Here is a 7,424-nt window from a genome sequence, read left to right on the forward strand (position 1 = left end):
GGCACTGCAGAAGCTTGCTCGTGATCCCCAGCTCTGCCTGGTAATGCTGGCAGCTAGTGTAGACCCACCTTTGGATCTGCCCCTCTGCTCCATGGGCTCCTTCTGACCTGCTTTCCTCGATAGATGCAGATGAGCCTAAGATGCACAGAGAGGAAGATCAACTGTTTAGTGAGGTGTCTGTCCATTAGAGTTTCCTACAGAGACTGGGAGCAGCCCCCACTCAAAAAACATCATTTTAAGACAAAGGTGTAGTGGTCTGGAAAGCAAGGTACTGTGATGATGGGAAGGGGAGGGTCTGCCCAGCTCCCAGCCTTAGTCAAGGCTCAAGTTATGGCAGCAACAAGGATCTAACTAAGTCTGGCATGAGATTTGATTGTAAATCTAAAGGAAATGCTAGGTAGTGCAGACCTCTAACAAGGTCTGTCACATCAGCAGCATTCTCATGTGTCCCTATTACAGACAGGCAAACAGAGGATGGGAAAATGTGCACATCAAGACTGAGCTGATCAGCAGCGCAGATACACACGGCAGCTTGGGCTGCATGGGGGACATGGGTAAATCCCAAGCCCAAGCCAGGTACCATCAGGAAGATCCACTGAAATATCCCATGGCAGAAGCTTTGCAGCTCTTCTCATTCTTACGAAAATACATCTGCAGAGTGGACGGAGGGAAAAAATGGGAGCCTGCTGTGTGTCCTTATGGCTGTTTTATTGAACACATCTATTGGGAATCTCGGGCACAAAACAACCTCCAACCTGCAACAGGCAGAGGGAAACAACAGGTATGGGAATACAATGAATCCCAAGAAGTAAGACCTGATGCCAAAGAACTGGAGTCTCCACAGCACTATGGCTTTGTGAAAACGCCTCTCTCTATCCCTTTGGTGGAGGAGCACAGTCACATCAGGGTGAGAAGCCCATGAACAATCTTAATGCATCCTAACACTCCCACCTTAAGCTGGTTATTGCAGATCCCAGGGTGTCCCTGGTCCCCACAAGAGCAGAGAAGAGCCCATCATTCCCCATTGCCATGCTGGCTTGTTTCCTTCATTCCTGCATTGTTCCCTCTTGCTCAGAAAGGCCCTGAAAGAAGGTTCTGGTAGCAACCATGTACCTGGCTTGGCCTCTACCCTCAGCACTCTCTAGCCAGGGGCTGCTGGACTGGAGCGCACCAGCTTGTCCCGTGTCCCCAGATGCCCTCGCAGAGGGAATATGCAGCAGAGCCAGAACAGAGGTGTAACCCACGGGTGTCCATGGGCAGGGCTGCCCCGTGCCTTGGGGAGACCTCACTGCCACACATCTGAGCAGAGAGAGCTCAGTGGGCAGGGTCCTCCTTCCTCCAGAGGGTAGGCAACATGTGTGGATACCCCAGGCTGCTTTCCCGCCGTCCTCCTCAGAGGACATGTCAGATCTGGTACGAGACAGACGCTTGCTAGTGTCTTGCTCTGAGCTGCTGGGTGCATGCTTGCAGGGGACACACTCTGCAAGGCTGCCCAGTGCTTGGCAGGGGACAGGCTCTGGTTTCTGCCACTGTGGCCAGTTTAGCCAGGTGACCCAAGGTGCTATCCCCAAGTGCTCCCCATGACTGGTGGGGCTGTCTCCTGCATTGGGACTCGTCCCTCCTGGGACACTGACCCACGGCAGGGCAAGAGCAGCACCTTGCAGGGGAGAGGGGCCACCCGGGCAGGGGAAGGAAAGGCCCAGCTCCTCCCAAATGGCACCGGACATGGCCCTGCTAAAAATAAGCTGGGCTGGGCTGCCATCTTGTGCCAACAGACAGCATTCACTGACCGAACCAGGCATGGAAAGGGGTTTTCCGTCACCCCAAATTTTCAGTGACTGAAATGGAGATATAACTCCAGACCTCAGGTGCAGAGCTCAGCACCTGCCCAGCAGCAAGGAAGGGGTTTTGCTGTCCCTCCCTGCAGCACAGCCCCACAGACGTCTTCACCCACAACCTGGGGTTTAAAAATCCCGTATCTGTGCAAAACTCAGCCCTGCCATACAGCAGCCGTGTCCTTGGGGAAATGCTGAGTGCTAGAAAGGGGGTGCAGCATCCCAGGGTCCCAGGGCTGTGTGAGGTGCAGCATCCCTGCGAGTGCTCAGGCTCACAGCGCTCAGAGAAAGGGCTCAGCCCTCAACACTGATGGTCACTAAGGATAAATAGCAAAGCTTAGGTGTAGGCAGGTACCTGCAGTGAGTGGGCAGCCTGCTGCAGTGGAAGGCTCCGCCACTCTGCCAAGGTGGCACCAAGGGGACTTCACCTGCTGCTATCAGCCCCAGCTTGCACACGTGGCATTGGCAAAGGCTGCTGGCACGGCTGGGGCCACGACAAGGCCGAGACGTCACTGCCCAGCTCCAGGCAGCCCTGACAAGCACCAGCCCGGCACAGCCCACGCCAGCAGCTGCTTGAGGCCAATGCTATCTGGGTGAGTAAACAGAATTTGTCAGTTCCCTGGAAGGCACAAATGGAAAGAAACATTTCTGCAGGGAAGCCACAGTGGGAGAAGCTAAGGGACCCATTCCATGCTTGACACCAGGGCGAGGTACATCTATGCCGGCACCAGTCCCTGGAGTCATCCTAAATCTGCAGCCCATCTCCCAGCACACCAGCTGTATGTCAGGGTGCAGGGCCATCTTATCGCAGTCTTTCAGTACTTAGAGGGGCCTGTAAGAAAGATGGGGATGGACTTTTTAGCAGGGCTGGTTGTGACAGGACAAGGTGTAATGGTTTAAAACTAAAGGAGGGGAGATTCAGGCTGGACGTGAAGAAGGAAGTTTTTACCATGAGGATGGTGACACACTGGCCCAGATTGCCCAGAGAGGTGGTCAATGCCCCATCCCTGAAGACATTCAAGGCCAGGCTGGATGGGGCTCTGAGCAACCTGATCTAGTGGAAGATGTCCCTGCTCATGGCAGGGCAGTTGGACTAGATGAGCTTTGAAAGTCCCTGTTCTATCATTCTACATAACGTTGGGCAACCCCAAGGGGTCAAGTGGCAGCAGGAAGTCCGTGTGCCCAGCGGCGAGGGGTGAGCAGGGATTATTTCCCTGGTGCTGACTGGCACACACCATCCCCAGGAGCTGCTCCAGCACGGGGCATGGGGTGATAGCCAGACACCCCCTGAGCACCGCTGGCAGGGACAGGCAAGGACATCCCCACCTGACCTCCTGCTCAGAGGACATAACCAACACAACATCAGATCTGCTGTGGCTTTGTGCTGCAAACTCCAAGGTGCAGAGATCCCTCCTCTGGGTAACCTGCCTGGAGCTGCACATCTCCCTTCACAGAAACTCTTCTTGCTGAGCATCCTCAGCCTGCCAAACTGCAACCTGCAGCCCTCACCCCTTGTTATGTGCTCTGCCAGCAGCTCCCGGATGGTCCTCCTAAGTGTTGCCCACAGCCAAGACCCCTTTTTTTCTCTGGGGAGCTCCACGTGTGTCTCAGACAAAGCAGCAGTGAAGTGTGGTGGGTAAAGCACTGAATTAATGACCTGCATCCAGCTGCGTAGCCTGGAAGGTCTCTTTGCTCCTCAGTGCCTTATTTCCACCATGGTCCCATGTGGGTCACAATCCTGCCCTCCTTTGAAAGATGCTGGGGACAGATTGTGGGATAGAGGCAACGCTGGAGCTGTGAGGGTTGTGTGGGGTTTGGGAGCCCACGCTGAACCAGCTGCCATTGCTTGTTAAAGCAACATTAGATCCATCGTTCCTCACAAGTGCTGTCACCCCCCACCTGTCCCATTAAGACTCCTCCTCTCAGTAGACATCCCCACTTTGGGAAAAGGTGTTGGTGGGCACTGGGGCTCAGCCAGGGTGCAGCAGTGATTTGGGCTGGGTTGTGATGCTAAGAACTGCTCTGAGCTGTGCAGGGTGGGAATGCTACCCCTACCCCCGAGGGCTGGAGGGCTGCTCCAGCAGGGAACTCTCCCACCTGATTCATATCTCTGGTTTCACAGCTGTTAGGGTTGAACAGGTAAGCTGGGTATGTTGCTGGAAACAGGTTCCAGCTGGGGAAAGGTCCTGCAGCACCAGACCACACTCCCCCAGGGGCGTTCCCCAGCTCCAACACTGCACCACGGGGCACCCTTCTGAGACAGCAGCGGGCAAAGAGAGGCAGGGTTTGGTGTCCCTCTCCTCCATTGCTAATCGTGAGGAGGGAGGATGGTAGGTGTGAAAACCACGCGAGGCAACGCTGCAGGAGCCAAGGTCTCTGCAACACGCGGAGGGCTGAAGAGAGAGAAAAGCCAAAGCCCTTTTGCAGCAGCCTGACGAAAAGCTGCCTGAGTGGCACGCCAGTAAGAGGGGAAGTGACACCCAACGCTCCTCTCTCACGCCCACCCCTGGGGCTTTCTCCGTGTTCTTTGCCAGCTGGGACGACGCCATGAGTCACAGTGGGGAGCCTGGTCCAGCCCTGCCACCACTCTGCACCCGTTCAGCCCGACACAGCAGCCCCCAAGCAACATGACAGCTGATTCCCACCAGCTTCCTCTGTGGGCCTTTTAAAATGCCCTGCTGTCTGTCTCTGGCAGGGCTCCAGGTCCTTCTGGGCTCGCTTCTGCACTTGGGTCCTTTATTGCTTTACTGACACAGACTCGGACCAAGCATGCGAGGGTGGCATCACCCCCATGGAAGCACGTCTTGCCCCACCAGCTCTGGGAGATGATGCCTGCACTTTTCGAAGGTGCTTTTGCGATTGCGAAACCTGCTCACACCAACAAAACATGCATGTGCATGGAGACGTCACCCTTCCATGGTGAAAACTATTAAATCAAATTAAGACAGTGGCAGGTGCCTTGCCAGCGCCAGCTCCTCAGCCTGCCAGAGCTCAGCACCCGGCAGCCTCTGGGGCAGGAGAGGACGGCCTGGCGAACCGGCTGAGCGGCCCCAGCTGTGGAGCCGGCCGGTCGGGGCAGTGCTGGCGGCTCCAGGAGGGAGCTCACCCCGCTGTGAACTCCCGGCACCCCGTCACCTCTCCAGCGCACCCGCCGCAGGAAGCCCCGCGGGCAGCCGAGCTCATTGCGGAAGGACGTTGTTCTACTGCGCGCTGCCCGGGACACCTCATCTTCCCAGAGAAACACCCTCTTCCCGGCCCTGCTGGCAGCCTGGACTCTGGAAGGCGGCCAGCCATGGCGCAGGGCCCTGCCTAATGTGTTTAAACCTCCCCGCTTGCCTTCACAGACCATCCTGAAGCCCTTAGAGGGTTGGCAGAGAGGGGACGGAACCCGTTCCTGGCAAGCTCTGGGTGAGCTGTGCCTCTCCGCAAGGCAGCAGCACGGCTCCTGCCCCAACTCCCCCCCATCACCAAGCCTCTGGAGGTTTTTTCCTGCCTGTGTTACCGTTCCCTACCAAATGGCCACGGTTGAGCTCCTGCCCTGTGCCCGGGAGGAGTGGGAGCACCCTCACCGCACCCAGCCCGTTAAAAGGAGCTTTTACGTCCTGCCCCTTAATCCTGTTTCTGGAACAAGACTGTGTTTTAAAAATCAGGGGAGGTTGCTAAGGGACAGTGCACTCAACAGGGACATCGCTTGCACACCCTCAACACTCAAAAGCAGGAGGTAAATAACTTGGGATATTGTTAATCCTTCACTGCCCACACGAAAAACAGATATGTATTATTCTTGTCAGGAACAAAGGAGCCCATATTTCCCCACAGCTGAAGAGCAGAACCAGCAAATCTTTTGGATTCAGCTCCACGGTGGGCTGAGCTGCAACTGAAGTTGTTCCAGTTCAGTTCCGTTCAGGCCAGCAATGGTTCATTAACCATTTGTTAGCCCTGAACTAATTTCAGCCAGTTTAAGCTGGAAAAAACAGCCTGTGGAAGTGGCTCTGTGGTGGGGACTGAGATGTTCTCGGCCCATCTCTGGTTTCCGCGACCTGCGCTCCCACCCCACTTGGTCACCAGAGCTTCTTGCTGTCTTGGCAAAGTTGATACAGGGGGCCAAAGGGCAGAAAAGATGAATATTGCCCTCAGAGCATGTAGGAAACGTGTGCTGTGAGGGATGAGAGGGGTGCGGGGAATATGAGCCTACTGGGCTCTTCCCCCCTGAAACCAGCACCTGCCCACAGAAGGTTTGAGGCAGAAGCTCCTAAACCCCCAGAGGCACTGGAGGATCATGTGTTCCCCTCATCGCACGCAGAAGTTAAAATGTTCTCTATGTTAAATACCATTTAATGGCCCACAACCTGATTCTGGGACCAGCCAGGGGATATTTAACAAGAAATCCCCCACAACAGGCTGAGTTCCCAGGAGGAGACAAGCTCCTGTGTCAGCAGCCGCTCCATGAGCACATAGCAGCATGTTGAGCCACCACTTCTCCCCACAGAAAAGTGCATGGGGGGCAAGGGGATGAAAGGACTGGCCCTCCTGCTCCTCCCTGAGCTCAGCTGTTCCTGGAGAGTGCCCAGCATGGCTTTGTCCATGACAGAGACTCTGAAAATAATGCCCCTGTCCTGGCAGTAAGGCAAGGGAGACATTGGGGCTCAGCAGCCAGCGTGCGGCTGCTTTGCATCCAGCTCCCTGTGCGCCAGCACCGTCAGAAGACGAGGTCTTGGTTATATTTATCATGTGACGGTACCGGTCCCCACTATTTTTAGAGCGGCGTTGCAGCTGCAGTTCCCTGAGGAGGGAGGTGAGTCGCTGGGGTCTGCTCTTTACTGAGCTTCACCCTAAATCGCTGAAGTGACAGCATCTCACCCCTGGCCCGAATGGCCACGGTCAGGCCGGTGAGCTCCCGGCTGCTGCCCCCTGGGGCAGTGGGTGCTGCCCGAGTCCCTGCTGGCGGGTGGCAGAGCCCGGGTGCCGCTCGCTGCTCCAGTATTTCTGAGCGGCCACGTCCCGGGGGCGGCTTCCCCTGCGGGTTCTGCGCCCACGGCCAGCCTGGGCACCGCTGCTTCCCAGCCCGGCTGCACGGGGTTGGCACAGCAGGTCTGCGGGCACCTGCACCACTCGGGATGGGCGACACCCGGGTGGCCCCACTCGGGATGTGTCCGCGGAGCGGGGGACACTCCACGGGCCCCACCCGGGGGAGGCCATGCCTGTGGGGCGGGGGAAGCTGGGGGCTGGGACACGCCAGGCCTGCGGGGCCCAGGGGGGTGTCTGTGGGGTCCGGGGGTGTCCGTGGGGCGGGACACGTCGCGCCCGCGGGGTCACGGCGATGGCAGCCCCCCACTCAGCGCTGAGTCAGGCCCCGCCCCTTTCCCCCGGCGACCAATGAGAAGCCGCTTCGCCTGAGACCGCCCCTTCCCCGCTGTCATCACACACCCGCACGTGGAGGGGGCGGGTCGGGGGCGGAACTTCGACGCGGCGCGTCACCGCCTCTTCCCCCGCCCATTGGCTGCACCGCCCCACCGCTCGCCTCGCCCCTCGCCGTTCCCCGCCCAGCGGACCAATCAGCGTGGGGGAGGCGGGCGCGTAGGGCGTGTC

This window comes from Patagioenas fasciata, chromosome Z, assembly GCF_037038585.1.
Source record: "Patagioenas fasciata isolate bPatFas1 chromosome Z, bPatFas1.hap1, whole genome shotgun sequence".
In the NCBI taxonomy this organism is placed as follows: Eukaryota; Metazoa; Chordata; class Aves; order Columbiformes; family Columbidae; genus Patagioenas; species Patagioenas fasciata.